Source organism: Lissotriton vulgaris, chromosome 6 (genome assembly GCF_964263255.1).
Source record: "Lissotriton vulgaris chromosome 6, aLisVul1.2, whole genome shotgun sequence".
Classification (NCBI taxonomy): Eukaryota; Metazoa; Chordata; class Amphibia; order Caudata; family Salamandridae; genus Lissotriton; species Lissotriton vulgaris.
In genome coordinates, this window is record NC_141694.1 from 1,819,182,118 (window position 1) to 1,819,197,366 (window position 15,249).

Sequence of the window (15,249 nt, forward strand, 5' to 3'; positions counted from 1 at the left end):
TATTGTTTGGTTACTGAAAACCATTACATAAAACCAAAATACAAAATCACAGCATTACAAAAGTTAAAATCAAAATACAATGTATCTAGTTGCTCCATAGGACCCGGGAATTCCGAGTGAAAAGGGTTCATGTGTCCACAGGAGACTCTATAACCCGACTAATAGAAATCATCAGCATTGCCCGTGCTTGGAAGATGAATTTTCCTAAAGCCGCCATATGCTTTACAGTGGACAAAGTATAAAGATAGCTAAGACCCTCCTTTGCAGTGCGAGACCCAGATTGTCTTAGTGATGGCCTAAGATAAAGACTACGGGCCAGACGCAGGGTTGGGCAGCAGAAGAGGAGGTGGGACAAAGACTTGCTATTATACATGCAAAGCCTGCATTCCCGGACTCCTGAGCATGCCTGACCACCTGGATATAGTTCATTTAGGGGCAATGGGTGAAGTCTGTACGGCAAGATCTTATGAAGGGCTGTGCGGCCCATGGCCTGTGTGAGATGAGGTTTAGCAGTGTGCAGTATGTGCGGGAGACACAAAGTCTCATGCAAGCCTTTTCTTCCAAGCGCCTTCAGATCCAGTTCCCGTGACCTCGCACGCACTTGTTTTTTAATTGAGTTTTTGATGGCAGAATATTTGATGTTTTCAGGGTTCCATGAATCCGTAGCGAGGTTAAGCTGGTCTTTAGCCGCTTCGAAGGTGGCCGACCAGGGATTCCCTAGCTCACTGAAAATACCATCAAAATTTACTTTAGTGTGTTCTCCTGTGCCGCCATTGTTAAGAAGTAATACTTACTTAGGACGGCCAGCTCTTCTAGATTTTGCTGGTTAAGTGAGAACTCCAGGCGAACGAGGGTGTTTGTGGTTCACCTTGGAAGATGGAAAAGTTTCTTATATGCTCCGCAGTTAATTTTTTCTAATTCTTTGCTTAGATTACCCGGAAATGCCTGTAGAGCATAATTAAGTGCCGGCATGAGCTTGGCTTTAAGTACTCTGTTAATGGCCGTGGTGGACGGGCTGTATAAAGAGGCTTTCAGTTTGCAAATGGCGTAGGTGATGGATTTGCCTTTGGCCTGAATTGACTTAAGATGGCCACTTGCGCGTACTGATTCCTGGAAGCAGATGCCCAAGTAGGTGTACTGCTGCGTGCTTTCCAGGAGGAGGTTACCTAACCTCCATTTTAAAGATTTCTTACTTGGGTACTGTCCAAAGATAATTACTTTAGACTTGGTTGGATTTGCTACAAGCCTGTTTCTGTCATTATATGCAGCAAGTGCCGTCAACGCCTTTTGTAGCCCCATTCTCGTGTGGTCCAAAAGGACCAGATCATCAGCATACTGCATAAAGTGGATTTTGAATCCACCGATCTTTGGAGTTGCCAGGGCGGCCCCGGAAAAGGCCTTCTCCAAGTCTGCTGTATATAGGTTGAATAATATTAGGGCAAGCACACACCCTTGTTTAAGGCCTCTGTCTGTGTTGATCTTAACGGATGCTTGGTCCCTCGAAAGTTTGATTCGCACCCATGTTTAATGATAAAGGGACTGTATCACTCTTAACAAAACCGGATTGATGTTCCATTGGGCCAACTTGTGCCACAGAATTGCATGGTCTACCCCATCAAATGCTGCCGGGTAGTCGATAAAGCAGGCGAAGAGTGGGAGGCTTTTGCTTGACCGTGCTCGATGTGCCAGGAAAGAAAGAGCAATGATGTTGTCAACAGTGGCAGACCCAGGTCTGAATCCGGTTTGGCAAAATGGAAGGATGCCTTTTAGCACTGGACCAATCTGCGAGGTCCCTCAAGATGGCACTAGCATACGCCTTTCCCTCAATGTCCAACAAGGCAATCATCCGGTAGTTGGAAGGTTCCAATTTTGGGCCTTTTTTATGGATAGGCTGTAGAAGCGAGCTTCTTCATGAGTCTGGTACGTCCCCCTGGAGCCAGCAGCATTTTGTTTGATGTTTTTTATGATGTTAACGACATGCAATTTTCCAGGTGGAGCCACCTTCTCAACAAGCAGATCTGAGTTGTCTCCAGCAGTAGATGCTTCATATTGCGTGTGGGCGGGACTAGTGTTTGTATAAAGTGCTCTTACATGCGCGACCCAGAGCGAGTCTTCAAGGGAGTTTTCTCTGTGGTTTGGGCCACGGCCCAAGTTACATATAAACTTCTAAAACTCCTGTGACTTTCCCGGGCTGAGCAAATCAAAAATTATTAGCCATTGTGCATCGCAATGTGCATGTTTCGCTGCCCAAACCTTGTTTGCATGGCTTTTTTTAGCTTCTTGTAAACATTTCTTGTTGAAGGCAGTCCCAGTTTAGCGGGCAAGTTTATATTGCTTATTTAGGTTTTTGGCGCTTATTTTGATTTCAGTGTTATGACCATATGTGTGTAAAAGGCGCCTTTGTGATGTACTATTCATTTTCCCGCCAAGAATCCCCGCCAGAATCTCTGTAGTGGAGTTCCAGAATTCTATGGCGCCCTTTTTGTGTTCACTCGGAGGCCAACCTGTCCACTGATTAACCCAGCTGTTAAATCCAGTAATTGCGGTCTGTTCCCATTTGAGCCTTCTGGGCAACCTTATGAGTTCTTCTCCATCGGCTACTCCGATGGGTTCAAGCTTATGGCGATGATCCGCTATGAGGTTCAAAATAACGATTAGGGCAGCATGATCGCTATCACTGCAGGAATGCACTGAGAAATTTGACATTAGAAGTTGGAGTTTACCACTTAAGATTATATAGTCGACTGTAGTTTGGTTGTTAAATGTGGGGCCGACAGTCAGCCCGGGGCTGTTCTTTAGGAGGACTGAGTGCGTTGTCTCCAATTTGTAGGATTTTAGTAGGGCATTCTGGGCGTTAGTGGCCCCAGCCTGAGGCCTACATATGGTTGAAATCCCGATGTTATGAATATTAAAATCACCAAGAATGATACATTCGAGGTCCGCGAATTGCATCAGTAAATGCTCGATGTGGCGTATCAACGTAGCCGTGTTAGATATGAACCCTTTAGTGTTGTGGTAAAGATTAATTAATAAAACTGAAAAGTTACTGTTTATTTGACTACTGCCTTTCAAAATGCCTGCCTGAATGGTGTCTGGAAGGTTAGATATATCTGCGAATTCCAGATTGAGTGCATGTTTTATATAGACGCATATCCCACCAGAGGGTCTACTGAAAATGTTGGACTTTTTTGCAGGTTTTCCATACTCAGCGTATCCTCTCAAAGAGAGGGGATGGATTTGCCAAGTTTCTTGTGTGCAAATTATGTCTGCTTCCTCCATAAATGACACCGCAGATTGCTTGAGAAGCAGCCTCCTGAGCCCAGCAACGTTCCAAAACATGATTTTCAAACTCGTTGGAGTCTATTCCTTCTCTGGGGGCTTTAAGAGCATATTTGTCGTGTCTTGATAGGTGTAGCCCCAGGGTTTAAAACGAGGACCATTAGGTCTTGGAATTTAAAGCAAACGGCAGCCAGGACCAGCCTTTAATCGCGGGTCCCAATGTTGCGCATGTGCAGGTGCCCTGCGTTGAATTCGTGGTTATCTTTATGTTCTGATGAATTGACCAGTGTTCGTGCCACCTTTTGACCCCTGGAGGGTGGGAGCCATTTTTGGCGCGTGGGAGAGAGGCGCATATGAGCTTGGTGGCTTTCCAAACTGTTGTGCCATGTTTCCCACTTGGGGATTTGCAAACTGTGTTTTTAATATGAGGGGATATTTTTGTAAGCGTTTAGGTTTTATCTTTATTCCCCAGCTTTCCAGTATCTTACACTGACTTTTCAAAGCCTCTTCCATGGCCGAGCTCGTGAAGGTTAGCTCTGTCGTTTCATTGATCTCTTCCGCGTCTGTTGGTAGGAAGGAGATGGTTTTGATGTCAGAAGTTTTTATTTACTCCAACCCTGGGATGTTTGCGCAGAGAGTCAGAAGATTGCTGCGATTGAGAACATCCCACCTCTCCTGCGAGACGTATTCTCGGTACAGCCTAACTTCCCAATCCTGGGATAGGGCGTTATTTATATAACCAACGGGGCCCACGACCTGTCCGCCTGTTTGTAATACAAGTGGGATGCCGGATGAGAGGATGATTGCCGACTCTTTTGGCTCTGTATCTCGTTGAGGGGCCACCATGAGTGGAAAGCTGGGAAGACTGTTGTTAAGCGAGATGTTTTTAATAGCCTTGGTATCTAAGACCGCCCGTGGCCTTTTAATCGCAACTTGCGTCATCAACAGTGATGGGACAGCAACCAATAGATGTTTTAAGCCGGCATCATGTTCATTGGAGCAAGTTTGAGTCGCTTCCGCGGCGTTTTGACCTTGCAGATTGTTTACTAGGCATGTAAGTGGAGTTGATGGAACTGGCCGGGGTGCCACCAGAGGGACAACCGGCCCTGGGTTTATTACTGCGTCAGTCAGGTAAAGAACTTCACACTTTCGTTCCGGGCTTTCTGATGTAATGAGAATAGCATCTGATTGCATCATTTCCGGTATGTCTGTATGGCCTTGTGTCTGATTGCTGGGACATAGCCATTTGCCTTATTCAGTTTTTTTCTTATTTTTTCTTGATAGATTCTTTTGAAGGTCTAAGCTGGTCGATATAGGTATCTTCTCCAGATCGTGAGTGTTTGTTGCGGTCAATAAGAACTTTGCGGAATTTGCGTCAGTCACCAATGGGAGGCCCGCCCTGACAGATTTGTTTTCTTTATTTTCTTTGCAAGTTTCTGTTCTGTCCAATAATTAGATTTTTTTGTGCCTTCTTTTTTAGACGGAAAATTACAAAAAACAATTTGATGGACAGAATGTAGATCAATGTCTTACATTCACCCCAGTACAAGGATCTGGGCCTAAATCCATCGTTTTTTGCACTCCACACCACCCTGGGTTAGATAATGGCTTTATGCAAATCAGCTCTGACCCTGTGCCCCATGGGAACAGTCCAGTCCGAACTACACAGCCATATCTTTCCCAGACCGGAATCAAGCATCCGAGGACCGGACCGGTTTTGAGGTAACACCTCTCATCAGCCCGGCTAGCTTGACTCCAGTGCTGTGGAGGCTCTGGGACCCACGTCTGAGCTACCCCAGTACACTCAGGGAGAAAATTACAAAAAACTATTTGATGGACAGAATGTAGATCAATGTCTTACATTCACCCCAGTACAAGGATCTGGGCCTAAATCCATCGTTTTTTGCACTCCACACCACCCGGGGTTAGATAATGGCTTTATGCAAATCAGCTCTGACCCTGTGCCCCATGGGAACAGTCCAGTCCGAACTACACAGCCATATCTTTCCCAGACCGGAATCAAGCATCCGAGGACCAGACCGGTTTCGAGGTAACACCTCTCATCAGCCCGGCTAGCTTGAATCCAGTGGTGTGGAGGCTCTGGGACCCACGTCTGAGCTACCCCAGTACACTCAGGGAGAAAATTATAAAAAACAATTTGATGGACAGAATGTAGATCAATGTCTTACATTCACCCCAGTACAAGGATCTGGGCCTAAATCCATCGTTTTTTGCACTCCACACCACCCTGGGTTAGATAATGGCTTCATCCAAATCAGCTCTGACCCTGTGCCCCATGGGAACAGTCCAGACCGAACTACACAGCCATATCTTTCCCAGACCGGAATCAAGCATACGAGGACCGGACCGGTTTCGAGGTATCACCTCTCATCAGCCCGGCTAGCTTGACTCCAGTGGTGTGGAGGCTCTGGGACCCACGTCTGAGCTACCCCAGTACACTCAGGGAGAAAATTACAAAAAACAATTTGATGGACAGAATGTAGATCAATGTCTTACATTCACTCCAGTACAAGGATCTGGGCCTAAATCCATCGTTTTTTGCACTCCACATCACCCTGGGTTAGATAATGGCTTTATGCAAATCAGCTCTGACCCTGTGCCCCATGGGAACAGTCCAGTCCGAACTACACAGCCATATCTTTCCCAGACCGGAATCAAGCATCCGAGGACCGGACCGGTTTCGAGGTAACACCTCTCATCAGCCCGGCTAGCTTGACTCCAGTGGTGTGGAGGCTCTTGGACCCACGTCTGAGCTACCCCAGTACACTCAGGGAGAAAATTACAAAAAAAATTTGATGGACAGAATGCAGATCAATGTCTTACATTCACCCCAGTACAAGGATCTGGGCCTAAATCCATCGTTTTTTGCACCCCACACCACCCTGGGTTAGATAATGGCTTCATGCAAATCAGCTCTGACCCTGTGCCCCATGGGAACAGTCCAGTCCGAACTACACAGCCATATCTTTCCCAGACCGGAATCAAGCATCCGAGGACATTGATCCACATTCTGTCCATCACTTGTTTTGTTTGCAGTTTCTTTTTTAGACGGGTCGGGCGTTGGTGCCATCATGATTGGGACCTTGTTCTTGCCAGCTTCTATTTTGAGATCCTCAATTATTGTGGTCATAACATGCAGGAGTTTTTCTAGATTTTTCAAGATAGGATCGCAACAACATGGTACTGGCTTAAAATTCGTGCTATCCTGTACTCTACGGATCAAAGAGTTCAAATGATCCAATTTAGCATCGACCCCTGATATTAAATTAGCCACTGTTTGTAATATGTTTATCTGGGTATCAAGCTTACTGGCATGCATGATTGCGGCTCCAGTCATAGAAATAAGGGTATCGTTGATCAATGTTAGATGGTCTAAAAACGCTGGGGGGCTATCCCCCCTGCTGTGTCTAGAAAATGATGGCTGAGACTTTTTTCTTGATCCAGGGGAATCCAGCTCAACAAAATTGGAGACTGGGTGTGCCAGGCCGATGGCTCTGTAGTTGCCCCTCCTTCTTCAGGGCCTTTTCTTTTGCCAGACACATCAACTATGTGCTCTCCCATTGCGGGTAAGTTGCAGTGTGGGCTATTAAGAGCTTCAGTCGTTGGGGCCCCATTTTGGGAGAAAATTGGTTGATGCTTTTCTAAAGCTTGAGGGGGCGGGGTTGTTGTTCTGTAGTGCTCGGGCTTCGATGCCGCCCTGTCAGCAGGCTCTGGCTTAGGTGGATCATGCCCCTGGGACGTGGTTATTGTAGATAAAAGTGGGGGCCCTGGAGCCTGCACCGCAATGGTGCTCAAGCTCTGACCCTGTCCTTCCTCGGAAGTGTTTGTAGGCAATGTACAGCTCTGGGGCCCAACAGGTGCTGCAGATCTTATTACCTAAGGACACAAGTAAGTTCGTATGTCTTTATTTCCTGAGGGCCCAGGGATGACAACAGTAGCACCTGGGCGGGAGGTTAAGTAAGCTCGAGTATAACACTTCCCCTCTTCCCCTGGATGCGGCTGTACATTGTTCAATGACACTGACCGTACTGGGGACGCCGTCAGTAAGACTTGGAGCATAGGAGTAGCTCCTGTAGCTCCAGATGAATCCAAGAGTACAACCTCCAAGGGCACTGGCTCTGGGTAGAGTTCCCCCGCTCCCGGGATAGAAGAGTTTTGCCTTCCGTCTTCTGGCAGAGCTATGAAGGCACGGCTTTGCCTGGGTATGGGCCTGCAGTAAGGTCAATTTTCTAGTCCTCACAGTTTATCTTTTCTCCTTTCTCCTGCTGGGTTCCTATTAAAGTTACTGGTGCGTTGCAATATACACTCTGAACTGGTCGAAGTGAAATGTACAATCTGAACCGGTAGGATTGCGAGTGAGTGAAAATAAAGGCGATACTCCCACACCCCCTGGCGAGGAACCCAAAGTTAGACCTGCTCTCTGTGTTTCCTCGATTCCGTAGACCTCCTGTGCTCTGCTTCACTTGGGGTTGGATTCTTTGCTCAATAAGTACGTAGCCAGATGGACAGACTGCGCAGTGTCGCTGGCGGCGTTGTTATCACATTTCTCAAGCTCCACACAGCGCTCACGCCTGCCTACCGCACGCTGGAACGTTGGCCCCCTAACAGGAGGGTCCAAAATGTAGCCACACCTGCCCCACCCCTACTAGCAGGCATTGTTATCACAGCACTGAAACAGCGCTAACACCTACCAGCAGACCCCCTATGGCACCGGGGGCCTCGCGCCTTAGTCATTTGAGCCTGGTTGTGTTATTACGGGGTTATGGGGGATTTACGGGAGATTTTCGGAGATTTTTTAAAGTATTTGAGAGTCTTTGTGCCGAGGTGGCGACTGAACCTGATCCTAATCCTGAGCCTGGCATGGTGCTTGCTTGGTGCTTACCGTTTACAGGTTACAGGCACACATACTGGTACACGGACAGCTGCTCTCACCCTCCACCAGCACCTGAGCTTACCCCGCACTCCTGCTCTCCCACCGCCTAACCGTCCCACCGTGTTATCAAGTCACCGTCTCTCCGGCAGCCGCAGTGTCCAGCCACCCTCAGGCTGTCAGACAGCCAGCCAGCAAACATCCAACAGCCAGCAGCCAACGGCCAGCCAGTGGATGGGGAAGCAGTCAGGAAAATGGACAGGGAAGGTGATGACAGCTGATTCTCTGGACCTCGTCCTCCCCGTGCTGCGCGTTTCTTAGGCTCCTGAGGCTCGTTTTTCGGCATACGGTGCTAGTACAATTGAGATTCCAGAGACAAAGGACGGCAGAGACGACTTCCACCGTGACCTCCTCGCTGCCGTGAAAATGGGGATCCGGCGTTCTGAGATGGCTCGCAAGCTTCCTCCAGTGGTCTGGCTGAATATCTCCTTCTCTTCGCTTCACCATTCTATCTGAAGTATGCTGCAAAATTCAACTATACCTTTTTTTACAGATTAGAAAGAAGAAGCCTAATTAATAACACCCTAGCATCTTTCAACCCACACTTTTGTGCTGCATCTTCACCATTCTATCTAAAATTATGCGGCATCATTCAACTATACCATTCTTCAAACATGTAAAAAGAAGCCTAATTAATCACACCTTATATGAGCATCTTTCAAACTACACTTTTGTGCTGCATCTTCACCATTCTATCCAAAATGATGCTGCATCATTCAACTATACCTTTTAACAAACTAGAAAAAATATGTCTAATTAATAACACTTTATGTGAGCATCTTTCCACAAACACTTTTGTGATGCATCTTCGCCATTCTATCTAAAATTATGTGGCATCATCCAACTATACCTTTCTACAGGCTTGAAGAAAGAATCATAATTATTAATACCTTATGTGAGCATCTTTAAAAGTACACTTTTGTGCTACATCTTCACCATTATATGTAAAATTGTGTAGCATCATTCAACTATACCTTTCTACAGACTAGAAAAAACAAGCCTAATTAATAACACCTCATTAGAGCATCTTTCAAACAAAACGTTTGTGCTGCATCTACACCATTCTATGTAAAATTAAGTGGCACCATTCAACTATACCTTTCAACAAACTAGAAAAAAGAAGCCTAATTAATAACACCTTATCCGAGCATTTTTCAAACCACACTTTTGTGCAGCATCTTCACCATTGTATCTAAAATGATGTGGCACCATTCAACTATACCTTTCAACAAACTAGAAAAAAGAAGCCCAATTAATAACACCTTATGTGAGCATCCTTCCACCAACTCTTTTGTGCTGCATCTTCGCCATTCTATCTAATATTATGTGGCATCATTCAACTACACCTTTCTACTTTCTACAAAATACAAGAAAGAAGCCTAATTAATAATACCGTTTGTGAGCATCTTTCAAACCACACTTTTGTCCTGCATGATCACCATTCTACTAGTACTCACACTCTTGAACCTACCACATAAAAAGCGACAACAGCTATTTGTTACACACCATGCACCTTAAAATGTATAAGACATATGAAAATACAGATATAAATAGAAACATATCAGATTCAAAAGTCCATGTACACCTTAAAACTGACAGACTTCACCTCTAAATTTAAACAGCTACAATTATGCGGTGTACTACAAATACACATATCCACACACTAAAACAAACTACCATAATCACTAATCCATCTTCCAAAATACACATATTACTATACAGTATCTTGTTCAAACAATATTTAAGTAGGGGTGCGCAGTAAATTCCGTTCTGCTCGCGGAATTTGCAAAATTTCGGAAATTCCTCATTCATCGCGGAATTGCCGAAAATACTGCGATCCGCGGAAGAATATTTGCTGGCCTGGTGATGGTGAGTACAGTAGAGGTGATGCATTAATTTTAAATAACTTTTAAGACATTTAAAAACATTTGATATTTTGACTAACTATATTTTTTAAAACAATATTTTTGATTCAATATTTTTGTTCTTACCTGTTTGTAGATATGAATTCGATATTTTTGCATTCTATATTTTTTCTTTGATATTTTGGTAATTCTATATTTGTGTATTCAATATTATGTCAGTGATCTATAGCTACATAAGTAAAACACTGCACTGTTAGCTTTTATTTAAAACAACAGACACCGTGGCAGGCCACTTTCTCACTCGGTGACGTGCTCCCAGCCAGAGGCCTCACGTGCACACCAGCATGCAGCATCATGTTTTTTTTGCATTATGGAGTCAGCTGTGAGAGCCAAAATGCGGCAGCACCCGGCTGAGCATGTCCCTGGAATACATGGGCCATACAGTTATTGAGAAATGGCCAGTCCATGTTTCCTAAGGGCAGGCTCCAGCCGCGGTTAACCATTAAATGAAATATTTGAATTTAAAAGGAAATCTATTAACTTTCTCTAACTTGCTGTGCCATTTGCAAACACTAGGGTCAACAAAGCGCTTCACAGATTATTGGTTTTGTAACACACCTATTTCCATGTATGTTTCCTGTACCGATACATATTCAGAGATTTCGGGAACCTGCAGCTGGGTGTTTCATCACAGAAAAATAAACAACTGTGTGCAAACACAGGGGCCGGCTATTTTATTATGCGCAAGCTCGTAGAGGCTCTGCGCTTTCTGACTTGCTGTAGTTTGTGAGATTCCTAGAAGGTGTTACAAGGACTTGGCTTGCCGCCGCGTAAGCTTCACTAAAATTCCCAGTTTACCAATGTTTATCCTCCTCTCTACAGCAGCAAGGACAAGCTGTGTAGCTGAGCCCTTCCACTCAGAGGAGAAAGCATTGAAATGCGAGTACTGGAGCTAATTCTTCTTATCTTTTACGCATCTGCAGTGTAGGAAAGGCACTATACATTTACCCAATGAAGTAGCACTTACTGACTAGCCAGTATAAAGTACTCCAGTTGAGTAGGGGTATTACACAAAATGGTGGCATCTTCTTGGATAAATATACCGGGCAGGATTCATTCTGACAAGATGCTCCTGTCACAAAAAATAAACCTCAACGGGCGGAACAAGAAATTTCATGAGCACACAGAATTCCTTGTGCTCAGGGACATTTTTTGCCATTTCACAGAACTTTGCAAATTGTGGCCACCCCTACATTCAAGTACAATAAAACAAAATAGAATACACATCTCTGAGGTAAGCAGAAACAGCATTATTGAAAATGTTTTCTAGCTTTCTCAATCTACGGACAAAATTAATTGGACCACTTCCATTTCTGTCTTTGACATATGTTAGAGTATACAAAGGCAGGATGGGGGAAAAGCAACATCAATTCTGCAAAGATGTCCTTCATTAGCATTTCCAGACCTACCCCAGTCAATGTGACTAGGTCATTGCCACTAGAGTGCACATTCATGAGATCAGGGGGTTGGAGATGCAAAAAGGTGTTAACCAAAAGCATCAATTGCTGCCCCATTAATCCTCTCTGTCCAATCCATTTATTGTCTACATTTTGCAAAGCTAAGTATTTGTCAATACCTCTGCTTTCAGCATACCTTTTGCACCAGAATACATAGCTATGCCCAACAATCCACACTGAAAGCACCTTGAAGGGATCTCTGTAGGTAATGAAAATATGTCTGTAGCTGAGGTAGTGAGTTAGTAGAATTAGAGATATCTGAAATGGTGGGGAAGATGCTGTTTTTAAGAAAGTAGAGATTTGATCGGCTGTTTAAGAAGATTATACATTCAAAAATAGGTTGCAGTTGACTTTGTGTAGCAAGCATGTTTCTTATTGGTTAGTAAACATTTTTTGAAATGTACAGCAGAAAGGATAAGGGCCTGTTTTGCAAAAGCAACCACACTTGCTGTTCTTTATTTGTAACATTTAGTGGTGAACTTGTGACCTCACAGTTAAGTTGAATGTTGCATGAGCTGTTGCTATGGAAACTGGCATTAAGCAGAATGGGTGAAGAAGTACATTGAAAAGTGTTATTATGAAACACCAATGGAAATATGTTTTTCAATATGAAAATCTCTGGGAAGCAAAGTGATCTGTTGCTTATGTGTATTTGTATGGCAAATTAGAGGGACATCTTGAAATTACTGGTTTTAGCTTGGAGAGTCTGGTGATCTATATTCACTGTGTATAAAAGAAAATCATGTTATTCAAGAGATTTATTTAAAAGGTGCGTTATATATTTTTGAGGTTTATTCAAAATAGATAAGACATTATTTTAAAACTATGTTGTTTGAAATATATTATTAAATGTAGAAATCTACTTTGGGATTATTTTTATTGTACTTGAAATTTGTTTTAAAAACAGTTTGTACATTAATATATATATTTTTAAGTCTGTTCAAAGGTATAGCTGAATGATACTTCTTATTTTAAGATAGTTGGTTGAACATGCACTAGATAATTTGGTAGCATATAGCACAACTTTGCTGTTTGAAAGATGATCATATAAGGGGTTAATAATTAAGTTTCTGTTAATAGTTTGACAGAAGGTACATTTAAATAATGCCATATGTTTTAAGATAGAATGGTGAAATGAGGTGTTGTTAATTATACTTCTTTTTGTAGTTTGAGCTAAGGTATAGTTGAATGATGCCACATAATTTTAGATAAAATGCTGAAGATGTATAATAAAACTGTGGTTTTAGAAATGCTCAAGGTGTTGTATATTAGTCTACTTCCTTATGTCTGTTGAGAGGTATAGGTTGATGATGTTGCATACTTCTAGATGTAATGGTCAAGATGTAGCTGAAAATTAAACCACACACATTTTACTCTTTCTACTATGTTGTAGTTATCTACTTAACTAGATAGTATGTAATGACTAAGCTTGGTGAATAGTAGTAGCCATTTAATCACTACTGTTTTCTCCTGCTCTATGTGTTATCATATTGCAATTTTTTGTTTTTTAAAAATATATTTAAAAAAAAATGTTCTGTGATTGCATTTCAGGTGCACTGCTCTCCTGCTCAGTGGTGGTGCTACTGTGCTTATTTGTTTTCGATTTTTTGTGCTCATTTCATTGGCCTGAGTAATTGTGCTCATTTCATTGGCCTGAGTAATTATGTATGAGTGTACTTTACAGAACTGCATAATGCTAGACACTAAGGGGCAGATTTACAATTACTGGGGCATCCCTGAAAAGTAGCAGGGATGCACCAGTAATTGAACGCCACGCCTCCACCACCCATGGTGCGCCGCATTTTCAATGCGGCACACCATGGGCCAAAAACGACACAGAAGCATCACGCATCTGTGCCCTAAAGGCAGCGCATTGCTGGAGTTGCGTCGCAACCACGATGTAGCTCCAGCAATGCTCTGGGGTGCCCTATCTCCCCAATGCTGCGTCAAGCCGTACGTCTGCTTCAAGCAGGTGCAGGGTTTTGAGTGACACAGCATTGACCTAAAACTGACTGAGTGAAATCTTGTAGATTTCACTCACCCACTTTTAGGATGTGTTCCTGCACAGGAACGCCCTCCCTTGCGCCGGAATGCCCCCTGATGGCGCAGGGCTTTACAACGTGATGCATCTCCCAGATGTGTCACGTTGTTAATATACCCCGCACCATGGCGCCTCTTTTGCGCTGCCGCTGCATCACAAAAGTCACGCAACAACGGAGCAAAAGAGCCACAAGGGACTTGTAAATCTGCCCCTATAGACTCAAGTCCAGTCCTTCCTTTGTACACCTGCCACTAAGAAGAGATAGTGGTGGTGGATTGTGTGCTGTGGAGTGCTGCCTGTCAGTCCTAGTCAAACCTTTTTGTAGTTGGTTTAGTGAGTTACATACCTTTCCAAGTCGATTGTCCGCAAATCCAGCAATACTAATATCCTAGTAGACCACATCAGATAGGTCAATAAATGTAGTGCAATTGTGGTCTATTTGCTATTTCCCCGAAATAATTTGTTATTGTTCTTTTGAAATGTTTGATTTGGTTGACAACAATCATCCATGTTTGGGTCTTTCTTTCATGTTGTATATCAGATCCCCCCAGGGGCATGAGGACAGAGGAGGAGGTAGCGGTGCCGGCGGAGTAGGAACAGGAAGGCCAGGATCAGTCCGGCAAGGGCTCCTCTGCTGGCCCAAGTAAGTTTTCATGTTAATATTAATAATTATACTTCCATATCTTTTAGAGTACCTATTTTTACTAACGTTCCTCATTCGATTTTTTCTAAATCGTCTTTGATATTTTTGTAGACTGTTTCTAAATTCTTATCCAGCATCTACTATGACTCCCTGTGGTACTACTTAAGTCTTCTAAATGTTTAGGCTTCAACAATTCCCAACAATCAAATGTCAATGACCACCAAGAAAGAATAAGATACTAGTTTACTTTTTGATTGGATAGGAGGACAATCCATACTACTATGTTGCAGGGACATTTCTGCACAAACAGAACTATGGACACTAAATAGTGCAATGTTTATCAATTATAATAGGCACAGTTATACTTTCCACATACCTCAGTCATAATAGAATTTGGCCCCACAATTTCCTTACTGACTAGCTAGTGTGGCAGAGTCATTTAGCTCCCTAATTCATCGATGATTGATCCCCAATTATGATTATCCAACCCAGGACATGAGACTACGGAGTCAGAGTCCAGAACTGTCAGAGCCACGGACTCATGCTTGCAAATTGCCAACCCTTTCGCTCACTCACTCATGACTAAAAACCACTGAGTCTATGTAAGTTTTAAAGCTTTATTAAAAGTAAAAACATTTATTAAAATCAAGTTCATCATACAACATAAACAGTGGATTGAAAATGGGAAAGTGCTTAGTGATTTCACACATTAATTGTGGGCGAGCCCTTACCTGGTTGGAACTTCAAATCTTCTTTGTGGTGCTGAATCATTGCAGACTCCGTACTAGTGATGAAGATCTGATCTTGCTCTTTTTCTTAGAAGGGAAGCTTCTGTCTGTTATGAGAAAAATGGTGCGTGTTAAAAACAAGCATTCATCAGTTGTGTCAAAAAGCGTAGCAAGACAACACCCTTCCCTGAAAAAAGGGCAATTTTTAGTTTTGACTAGACAGTC